Here is an 11,139-nt window from a genome sequence, read left to right on the forward strand (position 1 = left end):
TTGTAAAATTTTTAATGATATCAGTTCAATACACAAGCTTAGAGATATACACCCACAAAGTCTCACCTACAAACTATATAGGAAGGTTTTTTATCAATGTGATATAAAACTAGAGATAACTTGGAAGAAGAAATCTTAACTGAGAAAAAATTCTTCATAAGATTGTCCTATGAAAAAGCCTGTGGGCACTTTCTTGATCAATAATTTTGTTGGATGGCCCAGCTCCCTGTAGGTTGTCCCACTGTTGGGTTTATTGTTCCAGCTTTTATAAAAACACAGGCTGAGCAAGCCTTAAATATAGACCAATAAACAATCTTCTTCCACGTCTCTCTAACATTTCCTGCCTGCTTAATCACTGAGATATCTTCCCACCCTACCTGATGCAACTAGGATTAGTTTTAGTGATTTTGTGTTTTGGACTGATGGGTGCTAATGGGATCATAAAATAAGACTTAAGTTGAATCTTTCAACGTTCTAGAAAATGTGTAGAATAATTTTATTCTAATACCCTCATCTTTGAGACACAAGACATCATATATGAAAGGTCAGAAAGATTCTGCCATAAATATAGGCATCTTGAAAGGTTAATTCTTTACAACCAATAAGTCTAGGTAGATAGATATTAGCAAAATGATTGTACATTGTAAGGTTAGTTTATATAAGGAAGTAGCCATGTTTGAAAGTGTCATATAATTGAGGGCCAGATAAAGTAGAAATTCAAAGAAAAATGTGACAGAATGTATCACAGATAAAATATGCCCAATTCACATGAGAACAGCTTAGGAATAAGAGAATACACAAGAGTAGAGAGAGACAAAAATAGACAAAAGAAAGACAGAGAGAAGTAGAGCAAGAAAGAGAAGTTGTGGTGTGTGGCATGTGTTTGCTGAAGTTTTCTGGACATGTTTTTACAGATTCAGGTTCTGAGAGAACAAACTATTCACTGGGGAAAACAGAAAAAGCTGGAGAATTAGAAGGATCCAGAAGATTGTAACACATTGTCCAAGTTAATGTGAGTCCAAGCAGAACAACTCATGAAGATGCCAAGAGAAACCATATTGAATCAGTCAGCTTGGAAGATTGGATTACATGGAGGCCAGAAGCTCCTAGTATTAGGTCTATAAATAGTAGAACAGAGGGAAAAAATATTCTGGCCTCAGCCTAAAGGATGTATTTGCATAGCTTGGGTAAGACTCTTATCTCATCACTTTATCTAAGAAAAGAAAAGTGACATTCACTTAGAAAGACAGACAGACACAGGCAGACAGACAGACACACACATACATAGAGATACACAAACACACAAACATACAAACATACAAACCTAGAGCAGTGTGGGGAGGAAGGGAAGAAGAGAGGGAGGGAAGAAGGGAGAATGCTTGCAGTCAACCATTGAACTGAGAACAAGGTTCCAAAAAGAGGAGTTAGAGAAAGAACTGAAGTAGTTGAAGGGGTTTGCCACCCCATAAGAAGAACAATATCAACCAACCAAACCCCTGCCCTCGATCTTCCATGGGCTAAACAACCATCCCAAGAATACACAAGGATGAGCCTATGACTCCATCTGCATATGAAGCAGAGGATATCCTTTTCAGGCACCAATGGGAGCAAATGCCCTTGGTCCTGTCAAGGCTTGATGCCCCAGTGTAGGGAACTGTCAGAATGGGCAGGTTGGAAGGAGTGAGTGGGTGGGTGAGGAACTGCCCTCATAGAACGGGAGGCATGAGAGGAAATAATAGCTGGTTTCTAGAGGGCAAATTAGGAAAGGGGATAATATTTAAAATGTGAATTAAAAAATCCCCTCCCCCAATGAAAGAAAAAGAAAGAGAAATAGAGAAAGAAAAAGAGAAACAAATGGGGGTGCATAACTAACAGATGCCGACTGGCGATGTGGCGGCTTAATTCCCATGATAGTCAAGCAGCTTCTGGGAAACCAAAGTCTTTGTGTTCCGGTAGGGAGTATGGTTGCAAAGCTGAAACTTAATGGAATTGACGGAAGGGCACCAACAGGAGTGGAGCCTGCAGCTTAATCTGACTCAACACGGGAAACCTCACCTGGCCCGGACACAGACAGGATTGACAGACTGATAGCTCTTTCTCGATTCCGTGGGTGGTGGTGCATGGCTGTTCTTAGTTGGTGGAACGATATGTCTGGTTAATTCCGATAATGAACGAGACTCTAGCATGCTAACTAGTTACACGACCCCCTGAGCGGTCAGCGTCCCCCAACTTCTTAGAGGGACAAGTGGCGTTCAGCCACCCGAGATTGAGCAATAACAGGTATGTGATGCCCTTAGATGTCCAGGGCTGCACGCATGCCACACTGACTGGCTCAGCGTGTGCCTACCCTACATAGGCAGGCAGGGGTAACCTATTGAACCCCATTAGTGATGGAGATTGGGGATTGCAATTATTCCCCATGAACGAGGAATTCCCAGTAAGTGCGGGTCATAAGCTTGCGTTGATTAAGTCCCTGCCCTTTGTACACACTGCCCTTCGCTACTACGGATTGGATGGTTTAGTGAGGCCTGATCCGCCCATGGCCCTGTAGTAGGGCTCAGAAGAAGGTTGAACTTGACTATCCTGAGGAAGTAAAAGTTGTAACAAGGTTTCCGAAGGTGAACTGGCGGAAGGATCATTAACGGAGAAGGCCGAGGGGGTGTCCGGTCCTTTCTTGGGCCTGTGTGAGTCCCTCCTCTCACCCGGAGGCACGTCCCTGAGTCCCGGTCGCCATCGTGGCGCATGCCGCGGCCGGCCAGCCAAGTGAGCGTTTCGGGAAAGGCGGGGGTCGTTACAGAGCGGTGCGGGGATGGTGTCGGGTCTGGTCCATGGAGGGACCTCCTCCGTTCTCTCTCTCTCCCTCCCTCCTCTGCCTCCATCCTCGCCTCCGTGCGCCCACCTCCGCCTCCGCCACTGCCGCCTCCGTCTCCCTTGCCCACCGGCCAGCCAGCCACGGCCCTTGGCGGACGGAGGTCATTCTGCCTCTTTCTGGACGGCTCCGTGATCTCATCTCGTGTGCACTGGGGGTGGTATGTGATCTCTTCCCGGGCGATGGCCAGGACGTGCTCGCTCTCCTCAGGGCACCTGCCGCCCCTCCGCCACCGCTCTCCGGCTCTGACGATGCCGGGGTGTCTCTGTCGCGTGCCGGGGGTGCCTGTGCCACGGGTGGGCTTGCGCGCCCCGCCCCGCCTTCTGGGCCTCACGTGTCCACCCCGCTCCTGTCGGGGTACCTAGCTGTCCTGTTCTGGCGCGGAGGTTTAAAGACCCCGGGGGGTTGCCCTACAGCCCGTCGGTTGTCTGCAGGAGGGCTTCCCGGTTCCTCCCCTCACCTGGCGCTCCCTCAGACTCAGCGGGTATCCTCCGGCTGCCGGCGCTTCCAGAGGCGGCAGCCGGGGAGCCGTGTCGCGAGCCCCCTCTGAGCACCCGTGGGGTCCCGGCCCGAGTGCCCGACTTGCCTGCCCATTGACCGGCTGCCGCCGGGTGCTCGGTTCGCGGTGTCCCATGTCCCGTGTGTCCCGCCTTTCCGTTCCCGACCCTGTCTTTTTTTGTCTTTTCACATGTATCCTTTAGTTTCCCGCTGGCCAGCCTGAGGCGGAGCCGCCTTGCTGTTGGCCCCTCTCTTCCCATGCAGCAGGGGCGGGCGGGGGAGCTGGTGCCATTGTTAGCACCCGTACGAGTCCGCTCACACCCCAGATACCAATAAGACTCTTAGCAGTGGATCGCTTGGCTCGTGCGTTGATGAAGAACGCAGCGAGCTGCAAGAATTAATGTGAATTGCAGGACACATTGATCATGGACACTTCGAACGACCTTGTGGCCCAGGATTCCTCCTGGGGCTACGCCTGTCTGAGAGTCACTTGAGGATCAATCGCCGCGCCCCCCCTGCGGTTTCGCCGCTGCGGGGTGTGCGTCGCACGGCTGGGACTCTGATCACAGGGCCTCTCCCCTGGGCCCTCCTTCTCCCGAAGTTCAGACGTGGGTGGTCCGGCGGTCGTCCATGCCTGGTGGGTCTGCACCGGCCTTGTCCTCCTGGTCTGTGGCGCCGCGCCCCGGCCACCCTCCTCATGGCTCCTTCCTGCTCTCTCCGCCACTGACGCTACCATCCTCGCCCGCTCTCCCCCACCGTGGGGACTTGTCGGCGTGGGCCGGTCGGGTGCCTGGGCACGAGAGGGGCTGCGTCGTCGGGGTCGGTCATCGCGCCTCTGGTCTGGTGGGAGGCGGGCCTCGCACACTGGCTCGGTACATCCACCGCCGCCGCCACGCACCCGCCAGTGCGCACAGAGAGAGCGACCTGCGAGGGTCGGATGGGGGGGGACATACCGCACCCGCGGGGGCCTGTCTCAGGTCCCTCTCCTCCCCACCTCACTCTGCTAGGGGCTGACCGCTCCGGTGCCAGCCGGCGGGATGCCGGGGCATCCGTGAGCTGACGCGACTTGCCCCAGGGATGTGGGAGCTGGCCAGGGTAGAGAGGTCGCAGGCCCAGGCCTGGGACCCCGGCGCCCTCTCGCTCTCCTCTCCGTCCTCTCCGTCTGTCCGCCCGCAGCCGTGCGCGCCCTTCCCCTCTCTACCTCGACCTCAGATCAGACATGGCGACCCGCTGAATTTAAGCATATTAGTCAGTGGAGGAAAAGAAACTAACCAGGATTCCCTCAGTAATGGCGAGTGAACAGGGAAGAGCCCAGCGCCGAATCCCCGCCACGTGCCCTGGCGCAGGAAATGTGGCGTACGGAAGACCCACTCCCCAGCGCCGCTCGTGGGGGGCCCAAGTTCTTCTGATCGAGGCCCAGCCCGTGGACGGTGTGAGGCTGGTAGTGGGCCCAGGCCCGGGTCTTCCCGGGGTCAGGTTGCTTGGGAATGCAGCCAAAAGCAAGTGGTAAATGCCATTTAAGGCTAAATATCGGCACGAGACCAATAGACAACAAGTACAGTAAGGAAAAGTTGAAAAGAACTTTGAAGAGAGAGTTCAAGAGGGCGTGAAACCGTTAAGAGGTAGACGGGTGGGGTCAGCGCAGTCCGCCCGGAGGATTCAACCCGGCGGCCCACGTTCAGCCGTGCCAGTGATCCCCGCGGATCTTTCCCGCTCCCCGTTCCTCCGACCTCTCCACCTGCGCATCTTTCTCCCCCCTCCACGTGTCCCGCCGTCGCCTTCCCTGCTCCTCCCTCGGGGGGGGGGGTGTCGGTGAGCACTCAGGCGGCGGGCGTGGGGTGCAGTGGGGGCGCGCAGGTGGGGCCGGGTGGGGTTGGCGGGGAACCGCCCCCCCCCCCCCAAGTCTGCAACTGGCCGCCGCAGGGCGCACTTCCATCGTGGCAGTGTTCAGACTGGCTCCGGGACCGCTGGAAAGGCCCGGCAGGGAAGGTGGCTGGGGGGAGGGCGGTGCGGTATCACCCGTGGGCCCCGGACCACCCCGCCCCGAGTGTTACAACACATCCTCTCCGTACAGAAGACACTGACAGACAGACAGACACGCGTGCACACACACACACACTCAAGCAGACACACACACACACACACAAATATTTAAAATGATGTTTAAAAAAACAGTCTTCCTGTATAAAAGAGGTTTAAAGGGAAGCTGGTTGACAGAACGTTTTTGTGGTTTTTTTATTCCCTTTTTTACCAAATAGGAGGTAGATGTGTTGTCTCTTATTAAAAGCCAAAGTATTAAGTGGCGAGCCGATGTTTCAACTTTCACCATTCTGTTCCTTTCACCAAAAAGAGGGGGTGTTGCTTCTTTGGCTTTTCCTTTTTGAAACTAAATGAAAGTGTAGAACTAGAGTTTTAAAAAGGTTACTCATTGTCAGAGTCGGAATGTGCAGGGCCGGACGTGCCTGAGGGAGAGCCAGAGATAGGACTTGCCAAACCAGCTATCAGCCCCAAGGACATTGATCATCTGTAGCCACTCCCTCCCCTTCCTTCACCCCCCTGAGTGAGATGAGCCACCCTACCTGCCTGCCGAGCTGCTAGAGAGCACGTACTCCTTGCTGATGTAATTTCGCGCCGAAAGTAACTGTGCACCATTTGAATTGACCAATCATATGTAACCGCGCGAATGCCCCTAACCTCCCCTATATAAACCCCAGAGTTTGGAGGCTCGGGGTTGATTCCTCTGTCTCCTGTGTGGGATACGTATCGACCCGGGATCCCGCTAATAGGGATCTCGTTAATAAAAGCTACCTCTTGGTGTTACATCAAGAATGGCTACTTGTGATTCCTGGGGGAACCCCACCCCACGATCCTGAGCGAGAGACGCGGGTCCCCGTTTAGGGGTATGCTCTTTCAAAAGGAGCTCGACCAGTTGGCCTAGCTTCCTTGTTCCTTTTCCCTCTTCCATGGTATGCTCGATGAAATAAAGTAAATAAATGAAGTTTCTAGTTATGTATTTGTTTGGGAGACCCGAACTCTCTCTCAAGAGAGTTCCATCTCCCCCCCCCCCACCCACACACAAGGCCTCCTCCCTGTATGTGGGGGAAGGGGGAAGGATGGACAGGAGCTAGCTGAGAGGGGGTGGGGTGGGGCGGGGCTGGAGAATATGCAGGTCCCTGAATGTCTGTCAGGGAAATACTGCTGCTGCCCTAGCACGCTTCAGTGCAGAGCTGAGCTGTGTCTCTTTAGTGTGTGTGGGGGGGTGGGTGGGCAAGTTTTCTGCCTGAAATCAGTGAGTGATGATTTCAGTGTGAATGTCTGATTGCTTGCTGTCCTTTCAGGGCTCTGGCTCCTGGCAAATGACTGACTGAAGGAAACCAAGTTAGACTCACCCCTAGCTGTTTGGAAATGGAGTTGATAGCACACCCTCAGGGAAAGAGGAAGACTCCCTTTGCTCACTCTCAATTCCCAGCCTCGCCCTGCCAGCTCGGGGATTTCTAAGTAAGGGTGAATCTGGACCATATGTACAGGGTTTGTCATTTCTGATTCATGTTTAATGTTTAGTTGAATAAAGCTTGTGAAGGGCTGAAGAGATGGCTCCGAGGTTAAGAGCACTCACTGCTCTGCTCTTCCACAGGTCCGGGGTTCCATTCCACAGAAACCACATGGTGGCTCACAACCCTCTGCAAAGGGACATCCCATGTACTCTACTGCTGTGTGTATATGAAAAGTGCTTTAGTGTATTCATATAAATGAAAATAAATAAATAAACATTTGAAAGAATGAAACAAAATGAAGCTTGCAAACAAATTGAGTATCTTAAAATGCCAGGCACGTCTATCCACTCCTTTTATTTTATTTCGTGTGTGGATCACATAACCACAGAGGTGGTTCCCCTTTTCTTAACCTCGATAGCCCAACTGGGACAGAAGTGCAAACTGTCATCTACCTATCTGGGAGTGGAGTGGTTGGATACAGGGAGATGGAACATTTGCAGTTAGTAAAGTTCTGCTGTCAGTTTTTTTTTCCTTTCATTTTTGGATAGATATCGGGAGCTTTTTTTTTTTTTTAAAGTACTAATTTTGTTTTCTGTGCCACATTCTGATCACAGTTTCCCATCGCAAAGCTCTTTCCAGATCCTTCCTCCCCATCCACCACCCCGTTCTACCCCAGGCCTGCCCTTAGATGTAGTTGATGTGAATCTCCATTGGAGAAAGCACGATATTCCCATCTCCTATGACTGTCAATGGCAGATGACTTAAATGCCAGTGACTTCGGACTTGACTCCATTTTCCCCTCGGAGAACTGGGTTTGGATCTGTTGAATGAAGGCAGGCCCTGGGTTTTGAAACAAGCAAGCAAGCAAGCAAGCAAGCAAACAAACAAACAAACAAACACACCAAAAAAATATTCAAAGCAGGCAACAATTGCCTGCACGCCAAGAGACTGTTGACTCCTCTTTGGAGCTAGTACGATGTGAAACTTGCTTAATAAAGTAGAATCCACACAGCACAAAGGGAACACTTTAACAAATTATGAGGAAGAGAGAGAGAGAGAGAGAGAGAGAGAGAGAGAGAGAGAGAGAGAGAGAGAGAGAGATATCTGTTTATCTCCCTCCTCTAGTTTTTCAGACTAGAGATTTCATCTTCCTCTGTCTCTGGTGCTGGTGGCTTTACTGCTGGTTTGGGGGATTGAGATAGGGATAGGAAGAAAAAAGTCTTGTGTGCTGATTTTAAAGCTCTCTCTCTCTCTCTCTCCCCCTCTCCCTCTCCCTCTCCCTCTCCCTCTCCCTCTCTCTCTCTCTCTCTCCACACACACACACACACACACACACACACACACACACACACACACACACACATTTCCTAGGATGAAAGAAAAAAATGAAAAGGAAGGCACCCATGGTGATGCATGACTTTGATCACACTTTGGTCTCAGCACTGGAGAGGAAGATAGGAAGACCTATCTAGATGCAATGTGAAGAAGGCCTTTGTCAGATTAGTTAATGGCTAGGTAACTGTTACCTGGCTAGTCTGCTATTTTGTTGCAGTTACTAATATTATAAGGACACTTTCTCATTGGTTGTTTCTGCTGTTACTGCAGGAATTCATTACATACTCTGTTAGGTTCTTCTGTGTGATAACACACTCAGAAACCAAACACTGTAGAAGTCAGTCTAACTGCTTTCTTTGTTGTCTAGTTACCCTCAATAATCTTGAACCTGAACCGAACACCCATTAGCATTTCCCGCACCCACTCATGTATAAGCTTTTATAGTGTTGGACCACCAACAGTATAGCGACAGTGCAGACAGACTATTTGGAACTGGACTTCCATTTTGAGTTTTTGTTTGTGTTCTTGTTTTTTTCTCCTGTCCTGTTCTGTCCTGTTCTGTTTTATCTGTCCTGTCTGTCTGTCTATCTGTCTCTCTGTCTTTCTGTCTGTAAATCCACACATATAGTTCTTTCCATGTCTTATATTTCAAAACAAATAATGCTTGTTGTGCTTCTCATTTCATTTAAGGGCACTACTCTCTAGATCAGAGGAGCCCCCTTACAATTCTCCACAGGTAGTGATGACCAGAGTGTTCAGTGCGACTAAGCAGGAATTATATGGTTGCCGCCATTAAGCTTGATCTTACCCAAGGTAGGGTTTTGGGGCATGGTTGCCAAGATGGCGACCAATAGACAGTGATTGAAGAGATGGAACAATAACCTACAATTCTCCCTCTCTGTAACTGTTTCTTTGTCACTTTCTGTCTCTCTTCCCTCCTTCCCTCCCTCCTCTCTCAGACCTGAATGAACATTGGAACTAAAGTAAATGTACAGTGAAAAGAAGCCAGGTGTGGTGCTGCATGTCTTTAATTGCATCACTTGAGAGGTGGCGGTGGGTAGAACTCTGTGAGCATGCTGCAGACCTGATCCAGGTAGTGATTTCCAGGGCTTATGTGCAAAGACCCCTGACTCAACTAAAGAAATGAAGAGGGAATTAAAGAAACAGATACAATTAACTTGGAATAAACCAAACAAACTAGGAAAAGGAAAGGCAGTAATGGGGTGGCCTGGCTTACAGAGGAGGGGCAAACATTATTTGCCAGTGCCTCCTCAGTTGAACAGACACACACACACACACACACACACACACACACACACACACACACACACACAGAGAGAGAGAGAGAGAGAGAGAGAGAGAGAGAGAGAGAGAGAGAGAGAGAGCGATCTGTTAATCTGTTTGTCTCCCTCCCCTGGTTTTTCAGACAGGGTTTCTCTATGAATTCCTCTGTAGACTGGTGGCTCAGAGGGCAAAGCTGCTGGCTCTTAAAGGTCTAGGTAAAACATGAAGGCCTAGATACAATGTGAAGTCCTGAGGGAACTGTTAAGGCCTAGATGCCCTGTGAAGGAGGCCTACATCATGTATAAATATATACACACATATTCATATATATGAATATGAATGTGTATACTCTCAGGTATCCTTTATTTTATTAGCTTATTTTGAATATAATTTCCATGCTAAGCAAAAAGAGGATATTTTCTTTGGCATCGGATTCTTCTTGAACAAAAAATGGATATAAATAATCACATATTCAGATGTTATGTCTAATATTGAGAAGATATTCCCAGATATGGTGTTAATCCATCATTGTCCATGTGTGAACACAAAACAGACTTCGTAAGAATTTTGACAAATGGATTTTAAAAACTTATATAGGGTTATTAAGAGCAGTGGTAGCATTTTTTAACTTGATATTTTATATATTTACATTGCAAATGTTACTCCCTTGCCCAGTTACCCACTCTCCCACACCCCACCCCCTGCTTCCATGAGGATGTTTTTCCTCCCATCCACCCATTCGCACCTCAATAGCATGCCATTCCCCTGCACTGGAAAAAGGAACATTCACAAGACCAAGGGCTTCTCCTCCTATGGATGACAGACAATGCCATCCTCTGCTCCATATGCAACTGAAGCATTAGGCTTTTACATGGGTACTATTTGGTTAGTAGTTTAATCCCTGGGAGCACTGGTTAGTCTAGTTGGTTGATATTGTTGTTCTTCCTATGGGTTTGCAAACCGATTCAGCTCTTCCTTCACTCCTTCATTGGAGTCCACATGGAGTCCGATGGTTAGCTTCAAGCCTGCTTGTCTAAATCAGTGAGGTTCTGGCAGAGTCTCTCAGGAGACATCCACATCAAGCTCCCATCAATTAGGACTTCTTGGCATCAGCAATACTGACTAGGTTTGGTGGCTGCATATGTGATAGATCCCCAGATGGGGCAGCATCTAGATGGCCTTTCCTCAAGTCTCTGCTCCACTCTGTGTCCCTATATTTCCCTCCCTCTTGAGTATTTTGTTTCCCCTTCTAGGAAGGACTGAAGTGTACACGTTTTGTTCTTCCTCCTTCTTGAGCATCATATGGTCTATGAATTGTATCTTGGGTATTCCAAGCTTTGGACTAGTATCTACTAACTGTGTTAATTCACTCAGGATGATATTTCCTAGTTCTATCCATTTGCCTAGGAATTTCATGAAGTCATTGTTTTTAAAAGCTGAGTAGTACTTCATTGTGCAAATATGCCACATTTTCTGTATCCATTCCTCTGTTGAAGGGCATCTGGGTTCCAGGTTCTGGCTGGAGGGCCTTTGCACTAGAACTCTTCCAGTCTGATGTCTCTCTCTCAGACATGCTCAAAAGTTTTTGTCCTGGGTGATTCTAGAATCCCATAAATCTGGATATAATATTTTGTGTAAAATTACGAAAGCATTTTAATT

At 49.1% G+C, this 11,139-nt stretch overlaps 1 non-coding gene and 1 pseudogene across 1 annotated transcript; both read left to right on the top strand.

The window, feature by feature from the left end:
- Window positions 1-1,736: 1,736 nt before the first annotated feature.
- LOC148005604 (18S ribosomal RNA) lies at window positions 1,737-2,641 on the top strand (annotated as a pseudogene; the record flags this gene model as incomplete).
- Window positions 2,642-3,703: 1,062 nt separating this feature from the next.
- Window positions 3,704-3,856, top strand: LOC148005605 (5.8S ribosomal RNA). Its single transcript, XR_015621507.1, has one exon. It is a non-coding gene; the product is annotated as a 5.8S ribosomal RNA (ribosomal RNA).
- Window positions 3,857-11,139: the final 7,283 nt, after the last annotated feature.

The sequence above is a fragment of the Rattus norvegicus genome, chromosome 5 (genome assembly GCF_021556685.1).
Source record: "Rattus norvegicus strain SHRSP/BbbUtx chromosome 5, alternate assembly SHRSP_T2T, whole genome shotgun sequence".
NCBI classification, from domain to species: domain Eukaryota; kingdom Metazoa; phylum Chordata; class Mammalia; order Rodentia; family Muridae; genus Rattus; species Rattus norvegicus.